The sequence below is a fragment of the Furipterus horrens genome, unplaced genomic scaffold, assembly GCF_987537825.1.
Source record: "Furipterus horrens unplaced genomic scaffold, mFurHor1.1.pri manual_scaffold_11, whole genome shotgun sequence".
Taxonomy (NCBI): Eukaryota; Metazoa; Chordata; class Mammalia; order Chiroptera; family Furipteridae; genus Furipterus; species Furipterus horrens.
Window position 1 is genome coordinate 26,340,757 of NW_028327181.1, and position 17,321 is coordinate 26,358,077.

Sequence of the window (17,321 nt, forward strand, 5' to 3'; positions counted from 1 at the left end):
GGTGGAGAATGGCAGTTGCCAGAGGCAGCCTGAGGTTCTGATTTCTCTTCACTCTTCAAACAGAGACAGGGACAGAGCAGCTGACCCTACCGTGAGAGAGGGGCTCAGATGAAGAGGAAACACCAATAAGGAGGAGGGACCTAAATGCACAGCCTCTTACACCTGGGAGGGTGATTGATTATCTGACATTTTGGTTTAATGGAAAAGAAAAAATGGTTTGGGAGTCAAATGTGGGTTTGAAGCTTCCCTTCGACACTTGACTCAGCAGAGTGCTGAGTAAGTTACTTACGTCACTCACTCTCAGCTTTCCTGTTCACAATACCAGAATACTGTCCCCCACAGGGTTGTGGAGTAAGACTGTTCAAATCCCAGCCCTACCAGTTTCTGTGTCTGGGTCTCATGGACAGCTTCTCACATCTATGCACCTCAGTTTCCACATCTGAGAAGTATCACCTGTCTCAAAGGGTGTCATGAAGGTGAAATGACGTGAGGCACACAGTACCCGCCATAATGAATACTCTACGGATATCTCCATTTTCCACTAGTAAGTGGCAGTTGTTAACAATAGAATTCTTTTATTGATATTCATTTATTATCCACAAAGTAGAGAGTTCTCAACTACTCATTAGACTAGAATAGGACAATAGTTAAGCCCTGTGCATGTTTTTAAGTGGCTTATACTAAAATCCCTAGGAAAATGTTACTTTATTAGAAACAGTTTTTAATTCTAGAATTCCCTGCTCTGTAATCCATGGTTCATATCCCCGCTCCTGTCCCCCTCACCTCCGTGCACTAAAACAAAGCTGCAGGCAGTCAGGTCCATTTCAAGGCAGCTGGCTGCGAAAAGCAGTTAGAATAATAGCTGCTTGACCCTGACTGTGGCAGCTGGAACTGAGGGCAGCCTAGGCTCTGGTGGAATGTAATCATCGTAATAGATCTTTCATTGTCTTTGATCATTTCCTGACCTTTAGACACAATATGTTTGCAGGGAACCCGGTGAACACCCCCAGGGCACCCACACCCAGGGGGTGACCTAGCCCACAGAGGGCTGGGCCTGGGTAAAAAGGAGTCAGGAGACAATGGTGAGGACCCTCTCACCTGTGGTACACTCACCTGGGGGTGTGGGCTCCATGTCACCAAGGGGTCCGTGTGCCTGAGCTCCGAGAGATTATCGAGTCCCATAGTGAGGCTGAGCCCCAGTTCCAAGTATACCAGAGCCACACAAAAATGCTCCTTTTTCTGGGTCATCTTTGGAAAGTGCGATTTTCCTCCTGAACACTTACTTGCCTTCTGCATTTGCTGCGGTGATTGCAGGCTTTCTGAAGGAAACACAGTTATAAAATAAAGAGATATTGATGCTGGATTAATATTCCAGTATTGTGAGCAACTAAGTTTGCAAGTGGAATTACAAATAAAAGACAGTGGGAAGGTGAGACTATGGAAGAGCCTGAGAGAGAAAGGGGAGAGCAGGCAGGGCTGAAAGAATGAGTGAGGAGCCCATATTGCATAATGTGTGGGCTAAATGTAGCAAGACAAAACATTAGAATGTATAGTCACAGAATACTATAAATTTAATCAAAAAACTCAAAATATGTAAATTCTGGGAAATTTTGTTGTGACCTTTAGAAGTATTTCTAAATAACATGTTACCTAATTCTGTAAGTGACTACTTTTATTGGTTGATTTTAGATTTATTCATTTTGTAGTCATTTGGTTCAACTATTTCTGTGGAGAAAAACACTATGTAAATTATGTGGTTTTAATTTTTTATTTTTTTTTATTCTTCAAAGAAAGCACCAATACAACTAAAGAGCATTTGAGTATCTTCTGGTATCTGTAATCTAAATTATGGTGTGGTTTTTCTCTTGAGCTGGAGAAATAACCTATGTGAATTACATAGAAATTGAGATTTTAGCCAAGTTATTTCCAATATTAGATAAAAGGGCACTTATGTCAATTTAAAAATGTTGTGAGCTCTGGATAAAATGTGTGAAAGAGGGAGGGTAAATTATTTACTTTCATTTAATTTCTTTCCATTCGAAGCAGGGGGAAGCGATTGTAAACAAACTGTTCTGCTAAAAAACAATGTAAGTAGAATTGATTGCTCTGGGAGAAATAGACAAAAGAAACCATGTATTCAAGTAGCATAAAATCTAGGTGAAGGGTGAGAACATAGAAATGAAATAATATTCTGCTTTTCACGGCAACAATCCAGCGAGCGCGTAAATTAAGTCTGTTTGAACCGAAGGCCTGAGTGCTGATGGTGTTCTGAGGAAATGTGTGAAGATGCTTCTCTGAGGGCGGACGCCACAGGCTGGTGGGCTCAACTTCACTTTTTCCAATGTTAATACATTGGAAGCCCCCTCTGGGGGCTTTAGCTTTGTTTGATGGTTCAGTTCAATTATTGCAAGAATGAAGTTCAGAGAAAACATCGTTGTCTTCTTTTCCTTCTCTTATGAAGCATGTGATTGTTTCAAGCTGACACTTGGTGGTAACCTCCCAGGCCTGGGCATCTGTTTAGACTTAACAAGTTGTTTCTTTGTGTCTTGATTATTTATCTTTTCCAAATTGTGTGTTTCACTGCTTATTGTTAACAATTATTTTTAATTTAAAAAAATAATAACTCTTGCCCCTACCAGTGTGGCTCAGTTGGTTGGGTGTTAGCCTGCAAACCAAAAGGTCGTGGGTTTGATTCCCGGTCACGATGCATGACTTGGTTGTGGGTCCGAGCTCCAGTCAGGGCAAGAGGCAGACATTTCTCTCTCACATGGCTATTTCTCTCCCTGTCTTTTTCCCTCCCTTCCTTTCTCTCTCAAACCAATAAAAGAAAAATAATAATAACTCTTATTTAGGATGTATCCATCTGGTGTCTGGTAGTTACTTAAGAAATAATTTTGATAGAGATAAAATGGAAGATAAAACGTAAGAGCCATATTATGAGGTTTTTTTCATTTACAAAATTTTCCTTAAAAATAAAGATGTTGTTTTCCAAAATGAGGTTTGGCAAAGCATATGGTAAAACAAAACAAAATATAATGCTAGAACCTTCATGGTACTCTTCCTGAGGGGTTAATTTGCCATGTGGATTTTAAGTTAATTCAGGATGATCGATTCAATGATATTTAATTGCCATAAGCAGAGTTTGTACTAAGTGCTTGGTTAGAATGAAGCCGTATCAGATTGATGAGTTATCACATTTTCAAATATATTTGCAAGCCACTGCGAGAACTTTCCCTCCACGTTTCAAGAACAACAATGAGCTTGGGAAGTTGTGAAATAGTGGCAGTGGTTGTTCTTATTCTTCTGAAAATGTACGCATCCTTCAGCAAGATCCAGATAAACTAAGTGCTTTGTCTAGAATTTTTAACTCAGAACCTCGGGGCATAGCTGTAGTCCCCAGGACGATTCTCTAATACTTGGAGTGCTCCGCCATCTATTATACTCATTCCCACACTCAGGTCAAACAGACCTTTTGTGGTCATTTCTGTTTCCCTTTCGGTATGTTTTTTCTCTAATACTCTGCCAGCATCTGATTGGTTCTTAGGGTAAAAATTGAATATATATTTCTTACTCTGGAAACTCTTGATATTCTAAAATTAGCCCATATTTGAGAAGCAAGTGCTAGTGCGCTTCCTACTTTCAAGATGCTTTCTCTGGCCCTGACCCATGTCACTCAGTTGGTTGGGCATCATCCTTCAGAGTGAAAGATTGCTAGGTCAATCCTTGGTCGGGGCATGTGCCTGGGTTGTGGGTTCAGTTCCTGAATGGGCGTGTAGGAGAGGCAGTCAATTGATGTTTCTCTTCCTCTCTTTCTCCCTCCCTTCTGCTCTCCCTAAGAATAAATAAATAAAATCATTTAAAAAAAGATAATTTCTCTGTAACTTGAAACAAGTCTCTTAACCTTTCCTGATGTCCCCATCTGTGAATCAGAGCTAATTTTTCCTAACTGTAGGAACCACTGAGAGGATTAATTTGTTAATGTTTGTAAAACTACTTTAGATATGTAAAGTGCTAAGCATTATTAAATTCCATACAAATAAAATTGCAATCTAGAATCTAAAGGGACTGAATAATTGACTTTATTCTTATGAGTTTATAATATTTTAGCAAATTTAGAAAAAAAAAGTGTTTGTTTCCCATCTAAATTTGTATAGAGATATTATTTGTAATACAGAACATGCAAATCAACCCCTTCTTCCTACTCAAGTTAATACAAACATAAAAGAAATGACAATCATTAGAAGCAAGCTAAGTGTCCTGGGGGAAAAGTAGCTTGCAATTTCAAACATTGCTGACAATTTCCTCTTTACACAGTCTGCAAAAAACCTGTCAAAGAAGGTAAAAGGAGTAAGGAAGTTTATTCAGGAATTGGATATAGATTGGGCAATTGATGGTAAAAACAGAAAGAATTCCCTGATTGGGTTGCTTTCTAGACTCAGACACAATTTTGGTGGATCAGCACAACATATTTGCCCCCATGCCCAACTTCTCCTGGACATGAGAATACAATGTGGAACTGCTTAGATGTTCTGTAGCCCAGAGACACTCAGGCCCTGATTATTATATATTCCCCTGACATAATTGTACCCCTGGTGCATCAACTCCAGCATGTGTGTCCTGCATGGACCGCTGGAAACTCACTAAATATTAGACCGCCTGGACCACTGGCTGCATGTGGCCTCACCTCCCAGGTGGGTGCAAACTCTTCGCTTAGTGACACAGGGCCCAAACGATGATTCAGCCGAAGCCATTGTCTGTATTTACAAAGGGTTGGTCTTCTTTAAGGAAACCCCACACACAAAAGCGGGCACTTCCCCTGGGGCTGCACTGACTTGCTCTCTGATTGATGGTGCTACCAGAAGCCACTTTGTGGAGTTACAGCCTTGGGGGACAATGATCATTGCTCCTGTTGCTGCGGCTGTATTTCCTGGAGCTGTCCCTGTAGGATTTGAAGGATTCCTAGAGAGAACAGTGTCAGGTCTAGGGATTAGGAGGTGCTGGGGTGAGCAGGGGGTGGGGGGCAGGTCAGGTTAAAGGCTCCGCCCCTCAGTCTCCTCATCTTTCAAACAGGGAGAATTATTAAAGCTACTGGCTGCCTTGCCGCGCGAAGCCAAAAATGATGTAACAGCATGAAGGTGCTGGAAAATTTAAAAGCCCTAGGGAAGTATGATCGGTGCTATCCAAAGCGCTATTTTTGCTATGATCAGAGCCTTCACCCTGGCTTAATAACGCCTGAGACTCCATCACTCCATCTTCATGTGTTATGGTTCACGCTTAGGAGACCTCAAGTCCTTACAGAGAATAAGTGAAGTTACAGCACAGAAATAAATTCCTCTCATGGGGGCAAAGAAACCTGATATTCTCTTGTGTTTTAATTTCACCGAGGAAGCGTTTCAAGGGAACACGCTCATTCTCTAATTGGTGCCCCCTTCTCTGCTGTGCCCGTAACACCTGGGCTGCCGGGCACAGGACAGAGACTATGAGGAGTGCTATGAGGGGTCAGCCTCTCAGCCTGTGCTCATCTATCTGCGGCCGATGTAGTTGCCCTCTCTCTGGGAGTCTTTATACTCTCCTGCTCCTGTGGATAATTAGAAGGACGAGGCATGTCGATATAGCAGAGAACAAAAAAAGGGGGAAAAAAGGAAACATCCCTCATAAGGTGACTTTCAGGGCTGGCGAGATTTAATTTATTTCTCTGTGGCAGCCATCGGGGACGGACATCTTTCACAGAGCCGGTTGGACATTCCCTGCATGCCGGTGTGACTGGGACAAACGCTCCTCTTTTTCAACCCTGGAACAGTGAAACATCGCCCACTGGGGAGCTCCTTGGTGGCTTGCACATAGGGCTACGATGGAAGTTTCACAGGCAAGGAAAGAGGAAGCTGCAGAGAGAAAGAAGATGAATGCTCAGCCCCCAGGCACTGAGTTGGCCTTTCTTGATCCTTACGGTATAATTTTCCAGATCAAGCTAAGCACTAAGCATGTTGTCGGTCTGCTCCTGTCCAATGGGCAGTTTCAGGCTGTGTCAGCTGGATGCGGAGGCATTAGCAAGCCTGCGCATTTAATAACCTTTATCTGCTGTGGCGCTCAGAGTGTTACACATGGTGGGTCATCGCTTTTCCCCTGCTTCAGATACTTAGTGTTCTTATCAAACTTACCATTTCAGTATCATCCTTCATGAGTTTTGTGCACCATCAGAAAAAACACAATGACAACAACGTCAACAAATTATTGTAACGCAGCCCCAACAGTACATACAGAAAAGAATCAGAGAACTGACGCGTTAAGTCCTGACTCAGTCGCTGACAGACATGCATTAGTAGTTTTAGCCAGCTCGCTCAATCTCAGAAACTCCATTTTGTAACCTGTAAAACTGACATTAAAATATCCACCCTGTAGGCTTGTGGTGAGGGAAAAAAAAGGGATGTCTGTTCCATTGTGAAACTCTATACAAATATGAGATGATTGGTATAAACATTTCTTGGAAGCCACTGTATCTTTTAGGAACAGTTTACTTTTTATGTAAATATGCCAGTGAGAAACTAAGGCACAGATGGGAAATGTACTTTTTCTTACTGCAATCTATAAACTAACAACTCTCAAAACAATTAATGCAGTCAAAACCCCTCTGAGCTTGAATCCCCTGCATCAGGATGCCGGCTGAATAACTTACAAGCACCCAACCTCAGCATCTCCTCTGAGTTTTCCCTGCAGATCTTTTCCTCCTTCCGGTTCCTTCTTCCAGCTGCCGGCACACATACCTGCGCCAGGAACTGGTGCACCACCCTGGCCTCCTCGTCTATAGAACAAACAGGCCTGGCTGGGCTTTTGCTTGTACCTCCTTAATCTTTCTCATGTCTGCCTCATTATCAATACTACTGATATCTTCATCGTCCCCTTTGGTGTTTCCCCTAAATGCAATAGCGTTGCTCCTGGCCTCTCTGACGCTAGTCTTCTCCTTCCCCATCCCTGAAATGATCTTCCACCATCTTGCCAGATCTACGGACATAACGTGCAAAAGAAACCATGCCACTTCTAAATGTAAAGCCCCCAATGGGGCTTCTTCAGGATAAAGAGGCTTTTTGTCATAGACCCCATCGAATGCCAACCTACCACCAGACATAGCTCTCACTGAAACTGCCAGTGGCACCAGGTCATTTTCCCGAAAGCCCATGAAATGTTCTTGTCTGTGCCATTCACATCCCCTCTCTTTGCTTAGAATCCTTCCCCCTGTTTCTTCATCTGGCAAGCTTCTCGTTATCCTGTGACCTCAAACATGTTTCTACGGGGACCCCAACAACACAGCAACCCTGTGTCACTGTGAGAGACAATGGGCCTCCCCCTGTGCTTGCCTCTGTTGGCTCTCATGGTGACTTTAGTGTTACCTGATACATCTTTCTTCGTGGGATCCATTGATTGGGTTCAAGAAGCTTCAATGCTACTCTTTATACAAGATTATGGAGCCATAGGCCAAATATGTGCAATTCTGTTGTAGAGTTGGTAGATCAGCATAACACATGCAGTCCCTTAGCCATCTTTGTTAAGGGTTTTTAATGTTCCAGGTTACAGTAGGTTCGAGTCAGCACAGCAGTGAAGGGGGTTCTAGGTCAGGTGCACAGGCTTCCCGGCAGTCGGTCCCCAGTAACACATACATTTGTGAACATAGACGCCTAGAGAGCAGAGGATGAGTCTTACCAGCAGGTGTCGCTGCAGCTAACCAGACACCCAGACAGGACTATCCTCAAGAGGCGTTAGGAGCTCTGTCTTGAATTAATAACATTCTAAATGTTTTCTATTTATATGTGAAAACTCACATTTCTTTCCCTTTTGGGACCAGGCTAGATCTATTCATTCTCCTTTAATGGCTTTGTAAACACCGTGGCTTCCGTGACCTGCTCCTCTCCTCTCTCTCTCCCTGCACCCATTAACTGCTTTTACTACATGGAGTGAGGAGTGATTTTTATTTTGATTGTATTCATTTCCTATAAGGAGAGAGGCTGTGAGTGAATTGTACATCGTTTCAAATGACTTTCTGTTTGAAAAATGTTCCCGGAGGGGCGCAATTCTTTTAATTTATTTAATCTGATGTGCTTTTGCAGACTCACTCTCCTCTGCAAAACAGATGGGAGGGGACTGTGGCAGGGCCTCTCTCTCCCTCTCTCTCTGTTCCCCTCGAGACCTGGGCTCCCTACAGAAAGTGTGAGAAGTCCTCGGGCTGTGGTACCACTATGCAATGCAGAAGTGCCTCTCCAGCAGCATGAGGTCCTTGACCTTTGAGGCCCTGGCTTCACCCTTCTCTGGGGCCTGCCTGTGTGACCCGCCTCCTATTTTGTTTGCACTTAGAAACAAGGATGCAGAGAAGCATGCATTCTCAGCACTTGGAACCATGACCATTGCATAAGAATCATACCCTTCTTTGGGCAATATAATAGATCAACCATCAAAGCAGGGGTGGGTATAATACAACAGGTGTGTTCAACGTCATTTCCCAGTGAAATTTGCTTTGAATAAAGTCATCATCAGCAACCATAAAGTCATCAGAAGCATGGGCCTAGAGGCCACACGGACCTGGTCTTGAATCCCAGTTTGGCCACTTCCTGAGAATGGTACCTTGAACAAACTAACATTTTTAAACCAGTTCTGTAGTATATCATAAAGGAATGAGAATATTATCACCTCCTGGGTGTGCTCTGAAAAGAAATGGCACAGAGCTTGCAAATTGCTCAGTCCCAGGTCTAGCACAGAGTAAGCATCCAAAAAGTGTCAAAATGCATGCAGTTTATTTTATCAAATGTACAGAATTAACACTGTAGGGAGATCATCTTTTGGGTTGGGGACACGTCTGTTCCAGCACTCACATCTTGGCATTGTCATCGTTTTCCAGGCACGACCGCTCAACCTCCTGCCATGGGCTCTGCAGGGCAGAGGCTGAGCCATCGGCGTCTCTGTGTCTGTCCTGACTAAGCGGGTTGTATCACAGAACAGCTTTCTGTGAATGCCCATGGAAAAGAAAGTTGCTAAGTTGTCAGTGACCACTTCTTGGTTTGTTTACTTAAGGTCCCACTTAGGTGACCTCAGGTGACAAGCCATTAGGCACCTGCTTACATGTGACAGAGAAAAAGCACCAATGATCTTAATGTTCCCATTTGTCTTGAACTCTGTCTTTCAGAATGCCTACCTTGCACTCCTTTTTGAGAAAGACATCTTTTTCTTTTCTTCATGAGCTTAGGCACTGCCAACTTTGTCCAAGGCTGTTGTACATGGTTGGTCAGACTTGACATTAAACAATCTATATTTCTGTGTGGGGTGGCTTTGAATCTCCCCTCAGTGTCTGGTTAGAGAGGGGCCCAAGGGACATTATACTCGGTTACATGACTTTGCCACATACTCGTATTTTTACTCTCTTTGTTTTCATACTCAGGAAAAATGTTACTCTGGCAATAAGACTATTACCTCCTTCCCTTTAGCTGTCACTCAGGTCTTCTGTACAAGTTTCTGTAGCAATTATAAGGCACCTAGTTCTGTCCCCCATCTTCCCGACTCCCTGTTGGGTGCCTCCATCAACTTAACTGCTCAAGGAAAAAGACCCAGTAACCCCCTGACACTCCCTTTTCTACAGTCCTGTCATCTAAGTCATCCCCAGATTCTGTTGATGTCACCTCTAAAATTCATCCTGAACTCTCATTTCCACTCTGTCCTCCAAGGCCATGCCTCATTCACCTCCTTAAACTACAGCTAGAGCCACTGACCAGTGTCTCCCCTCTGCCTCGCGCAGACCGTTCTCATCACTGGAGTCCAGGTGAGATTTGGAAAGCGTCACTCCCTTATGCTGCGCCTACGTCTCTATCAGTAAATCTCCACTCCACTTAGAAAAGACAGATGCAGAAGATGATAGATGGTAGAGCTGTGTTTCCATGCATGTGAAATTCTAGGAAAACAAAACGAATCTATAGTGACAGGAAATAGAGCAGGTGATATCTGGGGCTGGAGGAGAACGAAGATTTTATGATTTTCAGAAAAGGATGTGAAGAACTTTCTGGAGTGACGGAAATGTTCTTTATCTTGAGTGGGGTGGTGGTTACATAGATGTATACATTCATCAAAACTCATTGATATACATTCCTAAATAAATGTTTTATTGCATATACATATACATATATGCATATGCATATATATGTATAATACCTCAATAAAGTTGGTTTTAAAAGTTCAGTTGTGCACATAAGGGAACATCAGATTTAAATGGTCATATACAGAGGATTTACTTTGGACCTAGGGGAAATCCCATTGACCCTGGGAAGCAGAGAATAGCAATGATGCAGAGAAGAAAGCAACTAAGTTTTCCTTGATGTCATTTTTAGTTTGTCATAGCAAAATGAAGCTAGGGGCTCAAGGCGTCAAGATGCAGATGGACTACATTTAGCATTGCCAGAAAAAAATACAAGACGACCAGCTATATTTCAACTTATGATATACAACAGATAATTTTATTTATTTATTTATACATGTAAAATAATTAAGAACTACAACACAGAATTTTAGTATAAGTATCTCCCATGTAATATTTGAGACATATTTATACTAAGAAAATTATTTGTCATTCATCCAAAATTCACATTTAACAGGTTGTCCTGTATTTTTATTTGCTAAACCTGGCAACTCTTCTAGCAGCCCATATCATTATCAGAATGTTTGAAGTCATATGTGGAAAGATTTTTTAAAACCCTTTTGTATTTTGTGATGCTGCTCCCATGGAAAATTGGAATCGATACTATATACTGAAAACATTGTGGATTTTGTAGTGAGTTAGACCTTGACTCTAATCCCAACTTTGCATCCTGTTTTATTCTGAGAGTTTGGCCAAGTTATTTAACATTTCTTCAAAATGAGGATAGCATCTAACTCGTAGTTTTGTTTGAAGAGTGACAACAGGAGGATTGGGTATTTGTCACCCCTTAGGCAGAGGACTCTGCTTCTTTTTTTCGTGTGGCCCCACTTTGGTCAATAGAAATTGGTGTCTCAACTTAAAGAAACTAACATCACAGTGCCTGGATAGGAGGCAAGACCAGTTATTGTGGGCAGCAACCCTGATTATAAAAGGGATGGCTGTCACCATCAGCATCCCACACTGTCCCTGGTGCTTGTGAAGGGAGAGAGTTGCAGCAATGGCAGTAGGGATGGGACTGAGATGTCATTTTCACTGTCTTCTAATGCTTCTTCTGAGATGGAAGGAGGTCAAGAGCTGAAGAGGAAGAGGGAGGGGCTGACCTACTCTGGGGAAACTGGGGTGTGGGGTTCTTCTCATGTCAGAGAATTCCTACAATGGTGGATTATTTTATCTCAGGATGAGAAAAGGAAAGGATGTTCAAGGGGAATAATGAAAGCTGCTTACTCCTCTGACTTACTGTACCTGACAATAACACACAGACCTGAGGGCACATGGTGGAGTTTATAGCCAGTAAATTCCCTGCCATTAAAAGATAATGCTTCTTTATCTGCTATGCTGTTGACTGCTGTGGGAGGTCATTGAAGCAGAACCAGGGGCCATATTTAAAAAGAGGACCCAGCAATTTTATGATCCATAAAATCTTGGCTGGTAATGCAGCTTGGAGCAGGAACATCAAATGTCACCTGGGAGCTCATGGTGACAACTGATGCCTTCAGCTAAGGCTGTCTTTGGGACACTTCTTCTAGTTATATATATATATATATATATATATATATATATATATATATATATATATATATATATATATTTGTTGTTGTTGTTGTTGTTGGCAGCCGTCCGTCTCGAGAGACGATGGTGTAGCTTCTTAAGAGTCTATCTGCACCGCCGAGAATGGCTGTGCAGTCCGACTCGGGAGTGACACGGTATCTGTCTCCTCCCGTGTTGAATCGACATCTTGCGATGACGCTGGAGTGTCATATATATATGCCTTCAGCCCTGGCTGGTTTGGCTCAGTGGATTGAGCGTCGGCCTGCGAGCTAAGTGTCGCTGGTTCGATCTTCCAGTCAGGGCACATCAGAGAAGGAAGACTCTGACTCCAAAAAACCTCTGCTGCCTTGCGGCATACCTCTTCAGGGGAAAGGCTAAGGGAGTAAACCCCGACAGAAAATCCGGAGCCGGAGTCCCTAAGGCGGTTTGATGTTGTAGTCAACACCGGCAACTCCTGCGGCGCACCTGAAGCCAAGCTGTATTGACTCTGTCTTTCCCTTGGACCCTTCAGCTGCGAAGAGAGGGGGGGTCTGCTGCATGGGCAACAGCAGACCCTCCATATCACCCTGCCCAGGCTCTGTAGCTTCAGCTTCACTGGAGAGGACACTCCAGCGTCATCGCAAGATGTTGATTCAACACGGGAGGAGACAGATACCGTGTCACTCCCGAGTCGGACTGCACAGCCATTCTCGGCGGTGCAGATAGACTCTTAAGAAGCTACACCATCGTCTCTAGAGACGGACGGCTGCCGACGACGACGATATATGCCTTCAGTTGGAGTCCTGTCATGCATGCAGTCTACCTGGCTAGTACCTGACTGATGCACCTAGACAGGTATTTCTGCCTGTCACACACCATCTTAATTAATTCTACATGGTATGTGCACTTGCACGGTTAAGGCAGACTTGAATGGAGGAAGATTTGAGTACTGACTCTCTTTCTGCTCTTCTGGTACCTGTTTTCAGGGGTGCACTGTTTCCTTAGACAATGCTATATCTCTAGGGATATACCCCTGAACTCTGGGGAGATGTAAGGTATGCCAGTACTTTCGCAGGTGTGATTTGAAATTAAACCATCATATAGTTATTGCTGTTATGCTTGATGCTTTGTTTCCTTAGGAGGAGGTTATCCGTAAGGTATTCATACAAAAATAAGAATTCAGAATAATCAAATTTTCATACAAAGGAGGGGCATTAGGACAAAGATTAGTAAAAATGTACAGAAGTTGAGAAGAGAAACCCACTCAGATATTAAAATGCGATACCATTTTTAAAAATACAGTTATGAAAAATATGAGGTCTGTCCAGGAGGGATCCAGCCATGTAACATGAAAAAGAGACATTTATTGAAGATGATAGAAGAAACATTGTATATAGGACAATGATGCCTCAGTCCCTTCAAAGTAGGCACCTTGGGACCTTATACAGTTCTCCCAATCATCATCAGCTGCCTGGTTGTATTTTCTTGAATCTCATCAACAGTCTGAAATCTCTCCCCTTTCCAAGGTGATTTTAGTTTTGGGAAAAACCAGAAGTGACAGGGCACCAAACCTGGGCTGCAGGGGAGCTGAGTCACCTGAGTGATTTGATGTTTTGCCAAAAAACTCTGCATGAGACGTGATGCATGAACAGTCATGTTGTTGTGATGAAGCTGCCAATCACCAGTTGCCCATAGCTGCGGTCTTCTGAATATCTGAATAGTTTCCACAGAGGTATGTTCAAGCTTAATGCAAAATTTGATGCAAATTTGTTGCCCTAGTCGCTCTGTCATTTTGAATGTGACAGCCACACAGTATACGTGCTAACTCAATGGCATCTACTGCCCCCACTGACTAGTACAGTGAAGTCGCCATCATTCACGCATGTGCATTCCAGTCCACTCTCCTCAGTTTCCGGGTTACGTCGATGTCAAGAAAACCATTCTCATTGTATTTACAATGGCTGAACTTTTTCCGGGTAGACCTCATGTACTCTAAAGATAATGTCTGGATAAAGGACTTAATATTTAGTTACTATTCTACTAGATTTAAATTTTAAACAGACCTCCCCTGAATAGTTTATGGGTTTAAATGGGTCTTATCTCAGAGATCATCAGCTGGCCACTGTGCACTGCATGGCTCTGCTGAGAGCAAGTGGCCTTAAGCAACAAGCAGGAAAACCTACAATATAGACTACTTTATACCACTTCACATTGTTCTAGTTGGTGGCCAAAAATAAACCTTATTTAAATATCCAGCATTCCCTCTCTGTATTGTGGTTCACTTATTGTGACCTCACTGTATCGCAGGATTTTTTAAAATATTATATTTAATTATTTATCATGGATTTTTCACTATGTCACAGGATTTTGCGGTACTGTATACATATGTTGTTAAAGTTACGTAGGTTTAAGAGTGTGTAATATGTTTAAGAACATAAGTAATGTTTCTAAAAGTGTGGAAAAGGTTAATAAGGGAGTGGGAAAGGTTAATAAAGGACTTGGATGGTTTATAAGTGTATAGGAAGGGTTTATAAAGCCTTAAAATATATATAAATACTAAAATAAAGGTAAGGTTCCTACTTTGCAGATTTTCACCTATCGTGGGGGGGTCTAGAACGTAATACCCATGATAAGTGAGGGATCACTGTAGAGCTGCAAATGCTACCACTCTTTTCCCTAATAACTCTGATCTCATAATCCAACTTCGGTCTTTTTTCCACTCGCTAGTTGTAGCAAACTCTGATGATGTGGGCTTACTTTATTCTTGGATGTCGGTGAGAAATTGAATGTTATTTACACTGAAAAAATTAAGTCATACTTCACATTCACTAAAAATTCTGTCTTTAAAGCAATATCCCCAGAAGGGGGGGAGAGAGAGAGAGAGAGAGAGACTTTTTAAAAGTACATTATCATCCCCAAATTTATCAGCTTCGTACACTTGAGTTTTCTGAATAAGCCATTCATCTGTCTAGATGAGTCCTAATAGAAGTGACTGTTAGAACATGAGGGGACCAGCCATCTTCATTGATATAGGAGCCAGCCTTAATAATTCCAGGCATTTATTTTTGAAATGTTTAGCCTAGGATAATCCAAAGAGAAGAGCAGCGTTGTACCCTTATAAATACTGTTTGGAATGCATTCTCAGGAAACCTTCCCCCCTTCATGGTTCCACTGAGATCATAGCAGCTTCCATGAGAAGGTTTGCAGCTGTGCCATCCGGGTTCAAAGGGAAGGACTGGAAGTAACAGTCTTACTATACTCCATGTTCCCCGGTGCTGTTCATTGGCATATTTATAAGTCCTCTAAAAAATTGCTTCACGTTTTTCAGGGAATTGAGAAAATAATTCCATCTTCCTAATTCCAGGTAATGTATTCCTGAGGCTATAAAACCAATACTATAGAGGTTAAGACTGGCTGGCATTCTGGAGCCTGAGAGCAAACAGAAGACAGTATTCAATTTACACGACTTTGCAGATCTTATTCGAATATGCATTGGAACAAGGATATTTTCATTGGCTCGTCAGCTTTTCATTCATCACCCACTTTCCCTAGCTCTTATCCCCTCCTCCTTTTACTTCTAACTCATTTTTTTTTTTTTGCAAAAACAAACTTCTGTATTTAACAACAATTTTATTTGCTTATAGGAACAAATTCACAACCATATAAAAATATGTAAGAGGTTAGAAGGAAGGCTGCTGCTACATAGGAAGCAAGTTGTTTGAACATATTTAAGACATTTCTCATGGTGTTAATACTCTGGCTTGCTAGAACTTATTTTCATAGCTGCTATCAAACTTAGCAGGAAAGAATATACTTTACTTAAGTCATTAATTTACATTTACCTTCCTGAAATTGATAAGAAGCCACCAAAAACTTGATCCCAAGGGTACTGATCTCTCCATGAAGAGACAGACCCTAGTTTCATTTTTATTTTTAATGCTTTTTGAGGTATTCTTTATAGGAGAGAAAGCATGATGGCAGAACGTTAATGAAAAAAACTAAATAACTCTCTGAACATGAACCCATCATCTGAAAAACAGAAGCTAATTTTGAATTATTAAAGGAGGCTGGATCACAACTCACCACAGAGAAACAGAGGGAGGGAAAATGGTGTTTGGGAAGTCCAATTATTTCTAAACCAGGGACAGCCTTATTGAGTTGGGCAGAAAATTAATTAAGCTAATTAGAAAACCTCATTGGAATTCAGCAAGAAGTTATGAGAGGAAACATGACAACATTGGATGTAGTGGGAGAGGGAGAAGGTTCTGGGGGAGAGTGAAATGAGCTTTTCAGGAAGCAATTGGAGGGTGATTCACACACATTGTGGCTGATCGTTGGGTCACTTCGGAGAGAAGCAGCAGGGTTTTATAGACTTTCTGTTTCCCATTGTGGCTCTTCACTGAGCATTAAAAATGATGCCTGGTATATGTTACTAAAGAAAAAAAAGAGGGGAAAAAAAACCCTGAGATTTATTCCGAGGTTTCCATGGGATTTTATATTTATTTTGGTATTTCCAATATGCTGGTTCATCAGCATGGTGCATTGTTAAAAAGTGCTGGGTGGGTGGTTTTTTATCTTCGTGGATTTATGGAGTCCTTAAAACATCTGTTCCGTTCTGATTCCCCTGCTCAGTACAAAGACGTTCGTCAGGGGAAGTGTCTCACGTTGCACTGTTTCACTGCAACCGACATTGCAGCCACGAGCAGAGACCTGAGGGCAGAATCTTGGTGTCTCTAGCGGGGAAGGAAGGGCAAGGGGATTCCATTTCCAGGAACAGGCTCCTGGAAACATGGCTGCATGACTGGGTTTGGTGCTGAGAACAATGACACTCTGACATGAGGGAAAAGGGAGCCCACGAAAGGGACACTCGTGATGGGGAGTCACGGTGATGGGAAAGGTCTGCTGTGTTTCTCCTAAGGCCCCATTACAGACACCCCTTCTTCGGGGGACCCTTAGGAGTGGAGGAGCCATCGTACCTCCTAGGGGAAATAGTTACTGCTGTTGTTTTCTGAGAGAGTAAGGTACAACCTCATCAGGATGGACAGAAAATCAAAGAGGGGTAGGTCAAAACTCATGATAAAACACAAAAACACACACACACCCCCCCCAAAAAAACAAAAACCAAAACCAACTGATGCTACCATAGATCAGAAACACATTGAAAGATGAGAGGGAGAGATCAGAACTCACACTTTTCAATACCTAGCATGTGTCAGAAGGTTTTCCTCTTTTAACTCTTCTTCTTTCCCATGGCAGGTCCAGTGTAGTAGGCATTGTTAGTCACCCTACATAAGGGAAGTAACAGATTCCAGGCATTGAAATCTCACAGGAGCCACACCTCCTAAAGAGAAAAAGCTGGAATTCAAACCCAGCTGTTATATGGGCTGGCTGTTTGTGTCCTGCCAAATCCGTATGTTTAACCCTTAATCCCCAACATGATGGTTTTTAGAGACTGGGCCTTTGGGATGACGTTAGGGTTAGATTAGATCATGGGGGTGTGCCCCTCCTGATGGATCAGGCGCCTCTCAGAAGAGAAAGAGAGACAGACTTTTCTCTCTGTGTCAGGGAGAAACAGCTATGGGGCAAGCCCCGGACCCACCCAGGCTGGCACCCGGACCTTGAACTC

The 17,321-nt window shown here is 42.5% G+C and overlaps 1 protein-coding gene across 6 annotated transcripts in view; it reads left to right on the forward strand.

The window, feature by feature from the left end:
- The window catches only part of NTM (neurotrimin), a 941,188-nt gene that overhangs the window by 342,952 nt on the left and 580,915 nt on the right, over positions 1-17,321 (forward strand). The window lies entirely within an intron of this gene.